This window comes from Lissotriton helveticus, chromosome 1_1, assembly GCF_964261635.1.
Source record: "Lissotriton helveticus chromosome 1_1, aLisHel1.1, whole genome shotgun sequence".
NCBI classification, from domain to species: Eukaryota; Metazoa; Chordata; class Amphibia; order Caudata; family Salamandridae; genus Lissotriton; species Lissotriton helveticus.
Window position 1 is genome coordinate 632,436,819 of NC_136057.1, and position 12,285 is coordinate 632,449,103.

General features: G+C 50.6%; 1 protein-coding gene across 10 annotated transcripts in view; it reads left to right on the top strand.

Annotated features, from left to right (window-relative positions):
• The window catches only part of UPF2 (UPF2 regulator of nonsense mediated mRNA decay), a 1,696,571-nt gene that overhangs the window by 1,067,376 nt on the left and 616,910 nt on the right, over window positions 1-12,285 (top strand). The gene's annotated exons all lie outside the window — the stretch shown is intronic.

A 12,285-nucleotide genomic window follows, 5' to 3' on the forward strand; every position in this document is an offset into this window, starting at 1 on the left:
ACGTCATCCCGGTGCAGACGACGCCTCCCGACGCGCAACGGTACTGCTACGCATAAGTTTCCGGATCCAGTCTGACGCCTGGGGGTATTCTAAGGTAAGGAATCTAATACTAACTACTGTTTCTTACAGATATATTGTTACCATAGGTAAGTAACTTGTGCATCTTTCCCCAAGCCCACATCCAAACCATGGTATTTTCTCCATTTCCCCCATATCTTGCGAAACTTCCGAGGACATCCTCTAGCTTTGTACGTCACCCTCTCAGCCACAATATATAAATCCATTCCCCTACTCCATTCTCCCACCCTAGAGGGTAACGGTGCTCCCCATGCTCGTGCTACATCTCTCTTCACAACCACCAAGGCCAGTAGGGCAAAAATTAGGTGTGGGCGACTCGGATCCACCTCAGTGGATATTCCCAGCAACACAAACTTGGGGTCAAGTGGAAGCATCGCCTCCAGAACTTTTCTCAATTCTCCCAGGATATGCGTCCAGTAAGTGTTAATGGTAGGGCATTCCCATAAAGTGTGGAAGAAGGTTCCCTGTGGGTGTCCGCATCTCAAACAACATGGATTGCTAGCTCTGCCCATGTGGTGCATTCTGGCCCTATCATAATAGACCCTATGCAATATTTTATGCTGTATAAGTAGTAGTCAGGTTTTGATCGCCGCCTCTCTATGGTGCATCAGAGCCGTGTCCCAGTCTATGGTGTCCAGGTAGCCCACATCCTGCTCTCAAACTGCCCTCAGTTTCCCCAATCCATCTGGCGCATTATTGTTTAACGTTTTATATGTCAGGGACACCAATTTATTGGAAACACGCTACTGTAGCAGGCGACCCTCCAACGGAGCATATTCCTGTAACGGGGGGGCGAGGGTCGCCTCCGCCTTCCAGGCGTGGCGTGACTGTGCATATTTAAAGAACTGCGCTGAGGTCAACCCATACTCCGCTATTAGAGATTCGTATTTCTTAAGCTCTCCTCTCGCCATTATGTCCCCCAGCGTTGAGATCCCTATGGCATCCCACCCACCAAAGCACGTGAGTTTATGCAGTTCTCTCAGCCATGTGCAAGACCATATCGGTGTCTGCGTGGTCGGTTTGTGTGTCCACCCCATCATCTTCGTTGCCCTGTCCCATACTTCTATGGTGATTTGTGTGGCTGGTAATAGCCGTCGCTTCCCAAATCCCCCGTATAGATAGTGCAGGCTAGTGCGACGCTCCATAGTGGCCCTTTCTAGCCTATAAGTCGGGTGATCAGCAGGCACATGGAGCCATTCATTTATTGGTGCAAGATGTTCGCCCCAATAGTAGGCCTCCACATCCAGTAGGGAGATCCCCCCATTATATTGATTCCGCTGGAGCGTAGCAAGGGCTATCCTGGGTTGCTTTCCGAGCCATAAAAGGGCCCGTAGCTCTGCGTTTATCGACTGGAATGTCTGCCTAGGCAAGGGGGAAGTATTCATTCTGCAGGGCATTCAGGAAGCGGGGCAATGTGTTCATTTTGAACATTGCCGCTCGGCCCAGGAGCGTAAGGGGGAGGGACCTCCATCGGTGGGCGTCTTCCGCTAAGTTCTTAATCACCCTGAGGACATTGTTTTGATAAGAGAGTTGTTTGTCGGTTGTCAGATAAATCCCCAAGTATTTAAACCCTCACTGGGTAACCTGTAGGGCTCCTGGCTTCGGAGGCCAATCTTCCTCTATGCGCGGGCAGTATAAAATTGATTTATGCCAGTTTATTTGTGTAGGAGAGTAGGGTCTGCAATCCTATGGTCACCCCAGATTTTTGCTTTTTGCTTCACTGGTTTACGACTTTCCCTGGCTGTGGGCCTGCTAATCAGACCCACAGCCTAGCTGTTCTCTCTCTAAATTGACATCCATGTACTTTAGGAGCATTTACCAATTGTTATTGGGACCCCTTATCAGCCCCTGTACAGTGTACCTTAGGTACCCAGGGCATAGATTAATCCAAGGCCTACCAGGGGCTGAAGCATGTATTATGCCACCCCTGGCTGGACATCTAAACACACAACTGGCTGGTAAGACAGCTGGGGCAAGGTGGTGTAATCACCCTTTGCTGTAGATATAGTATACCTATATCTAACCCCAAAATGGACACATATATTCCTATTAGTCACTCCTATGGCAGGCCTTATCAATCCTGAAGGCAGAGTGCTTGAAATTATGTGAGATGGTGCTCTGGCATGAGCTGACCCTGTCTGCTGCTTGCAGAACCAAGTCCTTATAGCTGTTCCACGATAACGCTATACCATATACTCTTAAGTGCATTATAATCCTCGCGGTTATTGCTAACTTTGGTATAGCATTATCAAAACATGTCGAGTAAGGTGTCATACGAATTGGAATACTACCCCCTCGCCAGTTCTGGCGACGGGGGTACCATTCCACCCTTTTAGAAGGACACGACATGTATGTAACTGTGAACCCCGGTTAAAGTTAACTCGAGCCTCAGCATCATAAAATGGATGCTGCCACCACAGACACAAGTCTGACCTCCTGCTGCTGGGAGTCCTTATAGCGAGGGAGGCCTGGACAAAGGGTTTCTTGCCTTGGGAGGTGCTAGCACCACCCCAGACAGGATTTTGTGTATTGAGGTAGGGAGGCCTGAAAAGAGTGAGACATGCCTGGGGCACACAAGGTGTCTATGTGCATACCCCGGTTCAAACCAGTTGCTGGGGCACTCCAGCCCCAGCTCTGGCGCGAAACCGGACAAAGGATCGGGGGTGTAACCACCCCCCTTCCTGGTCCCACCCATGGGAGGGACCTAGTCACTAGTGCAGCCCCCTTTAGCAGGATAAAGGTAGGAGCTGGTCCCATTCCAAGTTAGATTATCCTGAACAACTTTACAAGAAGAATCTCTGGACTTCGACGTTCTGCTCCACAGAAGAGTGAAGAATCTCCCTTGTGGGCAAGGAGTGTCCACCCTGCAACTGCAGGCACCATCAAGCGTCCTAGCGGTCCACTTTGTCGTCCTTCCTGCCGGAACCAGACTTCAGAGCCCGACGAGACCCGGACTCCCAGACCTCTCCGACCTCTACCCACATCTGCAGCACAGCTGAGACCCGTGGGTGCGACGAGACACGTGGGACCGGCCATCTTGAAGAGACTGTACTTCGCTTCCAGCACGACTTCTGAGGCATCCTCGAGTAAGTGCTTTGGGGATTGAGAAGCCCCAGCCCCGAGCAGCTCTAGCACCAAAGACCAGCCCTCCAGCATCCAAGAGATCTGCGTGGGGCCCTTTTGCTTGATTGCTGCTCGACGCGTTGTCTGGTCACGTGCCGGCTGGCTAGTGACCTCCTAGACGATGATCCAAGAAATCTACACTGCTGGTCTGGTTGCTCCAGACTGGCCCCTGCTCCCTTCCAAAAGAGGAGCACCCTGGACCCTCCTGGTCCACTCCAGACGCCGTTTCCACTCACTGCGTGGGTTGCCTTTGCCAAGGCCTGTTGACTCCAAATCCGGATCCGATACCGCCGACAGCGAGAGCCTGCGTGGGACAGCTCGTGCCTCCATCCTGGTCGTCGAAGACACCTCCTGGTCCACAGGCTGCAGAGACAAGCGTCCACTCTTCACCTGATCGTGACGTCGACATCTGGTTCCTTCCTGGTTCCACTCCAGTCACTGGCTAGTGATTGTGAACACTGTCCCCTCTGCTTTCAGGTCCTCTTCTTCACCGATCCACCCTTGGATCGCACCGGACATCTTCCTCCTGGTCGCCTACAGCATCTTTTCTTTCAGACTCCATTGACTTCAACGCGAGAACCCGACACACTTTGGCACCTATGCACACGCAGCCCGTGGGTGAGGTAACAAGAGCATTTCGGTGCTCAAGGGTAGATTGACTCTCCTAGTGTCCAGGTATCCTGTCGTTTTAGTCGTAACTAGTAGGAACTGTCTTTTACTTACCTTTTCATAATTTGTTCTTCCCATTGACTTTGTTCCGCATCTCGCGTGTTAGTCCACACTCTGCACACGCGTCCCGTGGGCCTCCTGATACTTACCTAAGATTAGGGTAGGGTAGTCCCAGCGAACCTACAGCCTCTGGCATCTTCATTTTCTAAATCGTTCTACTTAACCCATTTACTTAGTATATGGTTTGCCGTGCCCCTAGGGCACCATTGTAATTTTGTGCAACTTATCGTATTTTTCCTAAGAGATTGTCATGTGCTTAGCCCTCTGATCTCATAAAGAGTTCAGAGGTGTTTTGTTATTAATAAATATATTTATTTTCATAACAACCTGTGTGGTGTCCTTTCATCTGGTATTCAAGGGGTTATATGTGGTAAAACAGCTGGCTTCACATGCCAAAAGAGTTTAGCCTAAGACTGCTTTGTCCATGCTACCATTAGGATAGCTGGTCTATAAGGTTGACTTGCAACCAATCGCCATAAGGGTTGTTTGGACTGATACAAGGTGATCACTAGAACTAGTGAGCATCATATATAAGGCCAACTTCTCACAATTTGGTAGCCTGAAAAAAAGCCATACCTGTCTTGAAGCTTAAACAGCGCCAGTACAGTGGTCGCCGGCTGTGTCACTTACAGGAGGATATTGTCTGCGTAAAGCGAGATCTTCTCCTCCTGTAGGTCTGCCTGCGTGATACGGAAGCCATGCACCTCTTCCGCTACTATTTCGACCGTGAGGGCGAATAACAGCGGGGATAGGGGGCATCCCTGACGGGTCCCCCTCCGAACCGGGAAATCGTCAGAAAGTACTCCATTTACTCTAACCCGGGCTCTGGGGTCCGTTTATAAAAGACCCACCCCTCGTCTAAAATTGGGGCCGACCTCAAACTTGATCAATGTTGCCTCCAAAAAGGGCCAGTGAACCGCGTCAAACGCCTTTTCAGTGTCTAAGGAAAGGAACATATGTGGGTCTTCGCTCTGCTTCACCTCCATGAGCCAGTTATGGGTATGCCGAATATTCTGCCTTGTCGTCCTGTCCGGCAGGAATACCGTCTGGTCTTGATGTACCAATCCAGAGATCACCTGACGTAGCCAGAGTGCCAGAACCGTGGCCAGAAGCTTAGCCTCCACATTGAGGAGGGATATCGGTCCATAAGACTCGCAGGCGTTGGGTGGTCTGCCTTGTTTACATATTGGCACTATAGTGGGCCTCCTGAGGTCCGGCGGGAGGGCGCTGTAGGAGAGTAGGGTCTGCAATCCTATGATCACCCAGATTTTTGCTTTTTGCTTCACTGGTTTACGACTTTCCCTGGCTGTGGGCCTGCTAATCAGACCCACAGCCTAGCTGTTCTCTCTATTCCAAATTGTACCCAGGTACTGAATTGGCACTGGGCCCTCTCTTGAGTCCCTGTACCCAGGGCAGAGGTGCACCCAGAGGTCTCCCAGTGGCTGCAGCATGTATTATGCCACCCCTGGGCTGACTAACTAAACAGACACAACTGGCTGCTTGACAGCTGGGGCAAGGTGGTGTAATCACCCTTTGCTTTAGATATAGCATACCTATATCTAAACCTAAAATGGGCACACAGATCTCCTATCAGTCACTCCTATGGCAGGCCTTAACAATCCTGGAGGCAGAGTGCTTGGAATCATGTGAGATAGTGCTCTGGCATGAGCTGAGCCTGTCTGCGGCCTTCGGGATCAATCCCTTAGCCGTTTCCATGATAGCGTCAGACCATATACTCTTAAGTGCCTTATAATCCTCGCGGTTATGGTAACTTTGGTCTGACATTATCTAAACATGTCGTGTATGGTGTCATACGCTTTGGAATACTACCCCCTCGCCAGTTCTGGCGACGGGGGTAGCATTCCACCCCTCTAGAGGGAGGAGACATGTTGGTAGCTGTAACCCCGGTTAAAGTTGAACACAGCCTCAGCTCCATAAAATGGATGCTGCCACCGAGACACAAGTCTGCCCTCCTGCTGCTGGGAGTCCTTCCAGCGAGGGAGGCCTGGACAAAGGGTTTCCTGTCAGGGGCGGTGCCAGCACCATCCCAGACAGGATTTTGTGTATCCCAGGTAGGCAGGGCTGAAAGGAAGGTGACTGCAAGTGGCACCCCGGTGCTCACTGTGCATAGGCCGGCTCAAACCAGTTCCAGGGGCACACCAGCCCCTGAGCTGGGGAGAGACCGGACAAAGGAGAGGGGTGTAACCACCCCCCTCCTGGTCCCACCCATGGGCAGGACCTAGTCGCGTGCCAGCCCCTTTTCTTAGGATAAAGGTAGGAGCAGGCCCCCTTCCCAAATTAGATCATTCTAAATCTTGAACTACTTTCCACGAAAGGAACTCTTGACTTTTCTGAAGACTCTCCCTTGTGGCTAAGGAGTAGCCACCCTGCACCAGCAGGCACCACCTAAGCGCTTGCGGTCTGTTGCACGTCTATCCTCCGGATCAAGACTGCCCAACTCGACGAGACCCGGATTCCCCGCCATCTCTGACCTCTACCTGCCTCTACAGCTCAGCTGAGATTCGTGGGTGTGACGAGACCTGAGGGACCGGCTATCATCAAGATCTGCACGACGCTTATCGAGCACGACCGCCGAGGGATCCTCGAGTGAGTGCCCTGGGGTTTGAGAAGCCCCAACTCTGAGCAGCTCCAGCACCGAAGTCCAGCCCCCCAGCATCCACGAGATCTGCGTGGGGCCCTTCTGCTCTTTGCTGCTAACCGCTTTGTCTGGTCACTTGCCCGTTGGCTAGTGGCCCTCCTAACGACGCACCCCGACGTTCTACACTGCTGGTCTGGTTGCTCCAGACTGGCCCTTGCTCCCTCCCAAAAGAGGAGCACCCCGGACCCTCCTGGTCCACTCCAGACGCCATCTTGACTCCATCGCGTGGGCTTGCCTTTGCCAAGGCTTGTTGCTCCAATCTTGGTTCCAGCATCGCCGACAGCCGACACCTTCGTGGGACAGCTCGCACCTCCAGCCTGGTCGCCGACAACGCCTCCTGGCCCGTGTGGCTACCAAGTCCAGCGTCGCCTACTCACCTGACTGCGGTGACTCCGTCGGGTGCCATCCTGGTGCCTACCTAATCACTGGCTAGTGATTAAGAACTAAGTCCCCTCTGCTTTCAGGTCGTCTTCACCTCCGATCCAGGCTTGGATCACCTCGAACTTCTTCACTGGTCGCCTGCCAGCAACTTCTTCTTTCAGGCTCCATAGACTTCAACGAGGAATCCCGACGTCTTTTGAACCCTATGCAGCCGCTGCCCCTGGGCTAGGTAACTTGAGTATTTCGGTGCTCCAGCACAGGTTCACTATCCAAGTGTCCAGATCCTTTTTCGTTTTAAGTCTATCTAGCCGGATTCGTCCGGAAACAGTAACTTTAGAAACGCTAGCATCCATAGACTTCTTCCCGCATCCCGCGTGAGAGTGCACACTCTGCACCCGATCTCCCTAGGCCTCCTGCTCCTAACCTTAGGGTTCAGTAGTGTAGTCCTAGCGATCCTGAAGTCTCTGGATCTTGTTACTTACCTGCTAGTATTTCGCATTCCACTTTTGTAGTATATGGTTTTTCGTGCCCCTCGGGCATTTGTGTAAATTGTGCAACTTAAAGTGTTTTCTTAAGAGTTTTGTATTGTGCTTAGCTCCCTGACTCATAAAGAGTTCAGGGTAGTCTTGTTATAAATAAATATACTTTATTTTCATAACAACTTGTGTGGTGTCCTTTCACTTGGTGTTCAAGGGGTAAATGTGATGGTAAAACAGCTGGCTTAACACGCCCTCTAGAGTTCAGCCTAAAGACTGCTCTTGTCCATGCTACTAGGATAGCTGGTCTATCAGGTTGACTTACAACCAATCATCAATAAGGGTTGTTTGGTATGATACAAAGTGATCACTAGAATAGTGAGCACTATATATCAGGCCAACTTCTCACAGGCGCCATCCTGGGTAACGTCTCTGTAGATCGCCAGAAGATGAGGTATTAAAAGGTCTGCTCCTTTCTTAAAAAATTAGGCATGGAGCCCACTCTGACCCGGAGTCTTCCCCGGTCGGAGCCTAGCCATTGCCTCCCTTAATTCAGCAGCCGTTATGTTGGCCTCGATGGTCTCATTGTTGTTGTCATCAGTTAATACCGGGGTATGGATATCAGTCAGATAGGCCGCAATCTCTTCCGGGCCACTCAAGTCTCTCCCTGTATAAAAGTCTCGAAAATAGGCTGCAAACGTATGGACAATCTGGGGATCTGTCTTCTGCAGCTGCCCTTGGCTATCGGTCACTCCCTCTACCCACCAAGCATCCCTCTCCCTGCGACCCAGCCATGCCAAGAGCTTACCAGACTTGTCCCCTACATCGTACAACCTGTGTAGGGTTGCCAGTGCCTGCGCTTTTGCCTAGTTTGTCCAGGTCCCTGTACTGCTGCTGGGTATCTAGCAGACGCAGAAGCACCTGCGGATCCCTATCTATCAAGTGTTGCCGTTCATGATCTAGAATTTTAGTTTCCGGCGTGCATAGTTCCTCTTGGGCTTTCCAATTCTCCCATGATATCCTACTTTGGCCCTGTCCTGGAGCACCGCCTTATAGGCCCATATTTTCAGTAAAATAGACCTTAGTGTCTGCCCGGATTCCCTGTATTATCTTAGGGTTTTGCAGGTCCCACGGCGTCAGTCTCCAGCCCCCGTCACGAGGTCGGGGCCTCCCCCCTAGTCGGACCAGCAGAGGTGAGTGGTCCGAGATGCCCCGTGCCAGGTAGTCGGCCTCGTCTTCAGCCCTAAGGGCATGTCGGGGAAGGAAGATATAGTCTAGGCGAGAATGTACTTTGTGTGCCCCCGAGAAATAGGAATAACTTCTAACGCCCGAGTGCAACCATCTCCATACATCTGTCAACCCCAGCGTATCAATAGTCCTATTGTTGTCAGGGAGCTGTCAGGGAGCTGTCAGTTCGCGACCCAGACCGGTCTAGGGGGGTGGACACAACGTCATTAAAGTCGCCGACTATGATGTGTAGTGTATCTGATGTGTCCAGCAATACTTCTGCCAACCCAGTCAGTGTCCTAGCCTACAATTTTGGGGGGGGGCATATACCGAGACCAGAGTGACCCGCTGTCTCCCCCACATTCCCGTCACCCCCACATAGGTCCCCTGTGGGTCTATCCAAGTCCGAGTCACGGTAAAGGGCGGGGATTTTTTTATTAGGATAGCCACCCCCCTCGACCCGGATGTGTATCCCTCATGTGCTAATGCTTTGTAGGCGCCTCTTGCTAGAAATCCACATTTCGTGCCCTTAAGATGGGTCCTCCTGCAGGCAAACTATGTCTGGGTGCAACCATTTGATATGCACCATCACCAGCCCTTGCTTAGTCTTGTCACCCAGACCATTAACGTTCCAAGTGAGAATCTTACAGGGTCCCACCATCCACCCACCCCCATGGGCGTTATGTGTAGTTACAGCAGTCATGTTGTGATAGCAGGTTGGTGCAAGCCGTGAGTGGGACCGACGGCGTGTGTTTACCCAGTAGTGTGGAGCTGCATGCCATATGCCAACTAAACAAATAAAATACATAACAACTTTCCCTCAACCAAAAGACCAGTGTACCTCCCTCCTACGCCCCTCCCACCCCCCTCCTCATCGACTCCCCCCCGGTACCATAACTGGGGGAAAGACTCTAGGGCAGGTGGAGGGGGGAGGGGGGGGAGGGGGGAGGGGGGAGGGGGGGGGGGAGTAAAGGGATGAGTGGAGCAGCCGAGTAAAGGGAAAGCAGGTAATCCGCCCCCTCGGGCGGCTAAGGGCAACGGGGTCTGGGACCAGTCTCACCACAGCTATCTCGTCTCAACCAGTCAGACCCCTCGCGGCCCGCTCAGCCCGGACAACTCAGGCTGGGGGAACGATGTATGCCCGGCAGGCCACTGGTTATTACTGCCTCAGCCGCTCTCACAGGTGGGGGCTCAGGATGGGTGTTAGTTGTCAGCAGGTGCACCGAGGCTAGAGGCCCTTGTTATCCGGGCCAGCGGCTCCTCAGGGTCTCCCTCTATTGCTCCGTAGCCTAGCAGTGGCGGTGCGTCCATTGGGGGCGTTGGGGCGTTGCCCCACTAGCCATGGACGACCGCCACGCTAACATTCTGGCAGGAATGATTCATCAGTAATAAAAATCTCGAGTCTAAATGTCTATCTAATCTGAGCGCACTGTCTGCGGCAAGCCGGCAACTCAGAGAGCTTCAGAATCGGGACAAGCCCGACATCGCGCAAGGTGTGGGGGCGGGGCTGCTGCAGTGATTGACAGCGCAGCACAAACAGCGCTAGCTGCAGTGTGCGCATGTACATTTTTGGGCTATGTATTTTTAGTACTGGCCTGCGCATGCCCACGGTACAGTTTCTTCCCTCCTCCCCCCCCCTATTGCGAATCAGAGTGCGAGGGATCCGGGCCCCCGGGTCTGATTATGGGCAGGCAGTAACCCTGCTCTTAGCCAATCCTGGCGCAGTGGCACTGCTAATGCAGCGCCGGGATTGGCGAGATAGCTTCTTTCAGGGTGGGCACTAGGGAAGAGCTACTTCATCCACATCACACGAATATCCTTATTTAAATTTTAAACGCTACAGACTACAGAGGACACCTTCCTGCATCCTAAAGTTAATACTGACGCACTTTATGATATTCGAGAATCGGTCTGAATCCCGAAGATGTTATTTAAACATTCACAGGACTCCCTTGCGTACTTCCTCGCAGCGCATACTTTAACAGGGTGGTGCGTGTGTGGGAACGGAGCCGTGGCAGCCGTCCAGAAGCAGGCCGGAAAAGCCTGCACTTTCATTGATTGTGTGCAGCAGCAGGCATCCTTTATCAATAAATAGAACGGGAGCGTGGCACGTTCCAAACGAAAGAATAGGAAAGGCCTGGCCCAGGGCTCCAGCGACAGCTACACGACCATGGCAGAAACCCACCCTTTATACTGCTATCGGCAGATCACAGTCCAGACCCAAACGTGCCTGCATTCCTGACCTGACCTGACCTGACCTGAACAAGGGCCTAGCTCATCTCTTCCCAATCCCACCCTATTTACAGTCAGCACGCGGGCAGTCTCGGACTGGGAAGGCAGGCTGTCGGCACGGAGCAGACATAATTTGTAAAACAATTAGTCAGCTGGCTGGTTATTTACGGACATTACCATGTTTTGCAGTTTATCGAGCACGTTATTATTGAAGAGCAGATCATTGAAGAACTTCACACTGGGTGTTTCGCCAAAGTGCCAGGTATTTATGGAATACGATTGCTGTTGATGTGCACACACATATTTCGCATTGGTGTGGTTTCGTTTTTAAACACCGATTCCATGCATGTAGGTTGTTTGGAATTCATCTAAGGCGGGCATTGGACAGAGTGTACATCATTACGAAATGTGAGTCATGGTTCTAAGTTTTGATATTCTTTTTGGTGAGTTGGTAGTTGGATGCTGTCACAAATCACACCTATTGGAGAAAGTTTTCTTATGAAAACGTTTTTTTCTCTCTAAATTATTTGGTATTTGCAGACACCATAATGTAAATCTCAGTATGTGGTCATATTGTTATAATTGACAAAGTACATTGAGAATAGTTTCCTCCTTGTATCCTTGGCAGAGATGCGTGCTGTAATTTAAAATAAACTTTGAGCACCAGCTGTGCTCCTTATCATTTTGATTCATCTAGTTTATAATCTATTCATTATCACTCAAAGTTTTAGCTCAGTGCTACAGAAGATCATAAATCATGGATATAATTTAATGACAGCGGGGTAATGTCCCACTAACTAAGTACACCTTTGTTTGCCTCAAAATGCTAATCACTCCTCTGCAGCATTAATAAGGGGCTCTGGTTACAAAATGTGATAATAATGCGTGGTCTTGTGAAAATGCGTTTAAAGTGCAGTAGATTATAAAATTACAAGGCAAAACACAAGGTGATTCAATGCACTTAAAACAGTGATTCTGGCATTGGCTAATAACTTTTTCTAGAATTGCTCACATATTTTCTATATATTGTGTGTCAAATGATAGAGTGACATGTAACCGTGTTAATACAAACGGTTAACCGAGGGAAGTAACTTAAGGATTTGTTTTACAGGATATCTATAAATAAAGAAATATGTGAGGTACCCAGCATTGTTATTTATCACAAAGTCTTTAATGAAGATCTGTGGTTATATTGATAAGCAGCAACCTACATTATATTATCATACAAAATCTCTATATTGATGTAATTGCTACACTTTCCAATTGGCTTTATTAACATGCTTGCTTTCTCAAATATCCATGAAGATGCACAATTTGGCTGCTCTTTTTTCAAAATTTACAGGCTACGCTCGCCACAGCGCACCGCACTCATCTCTTACG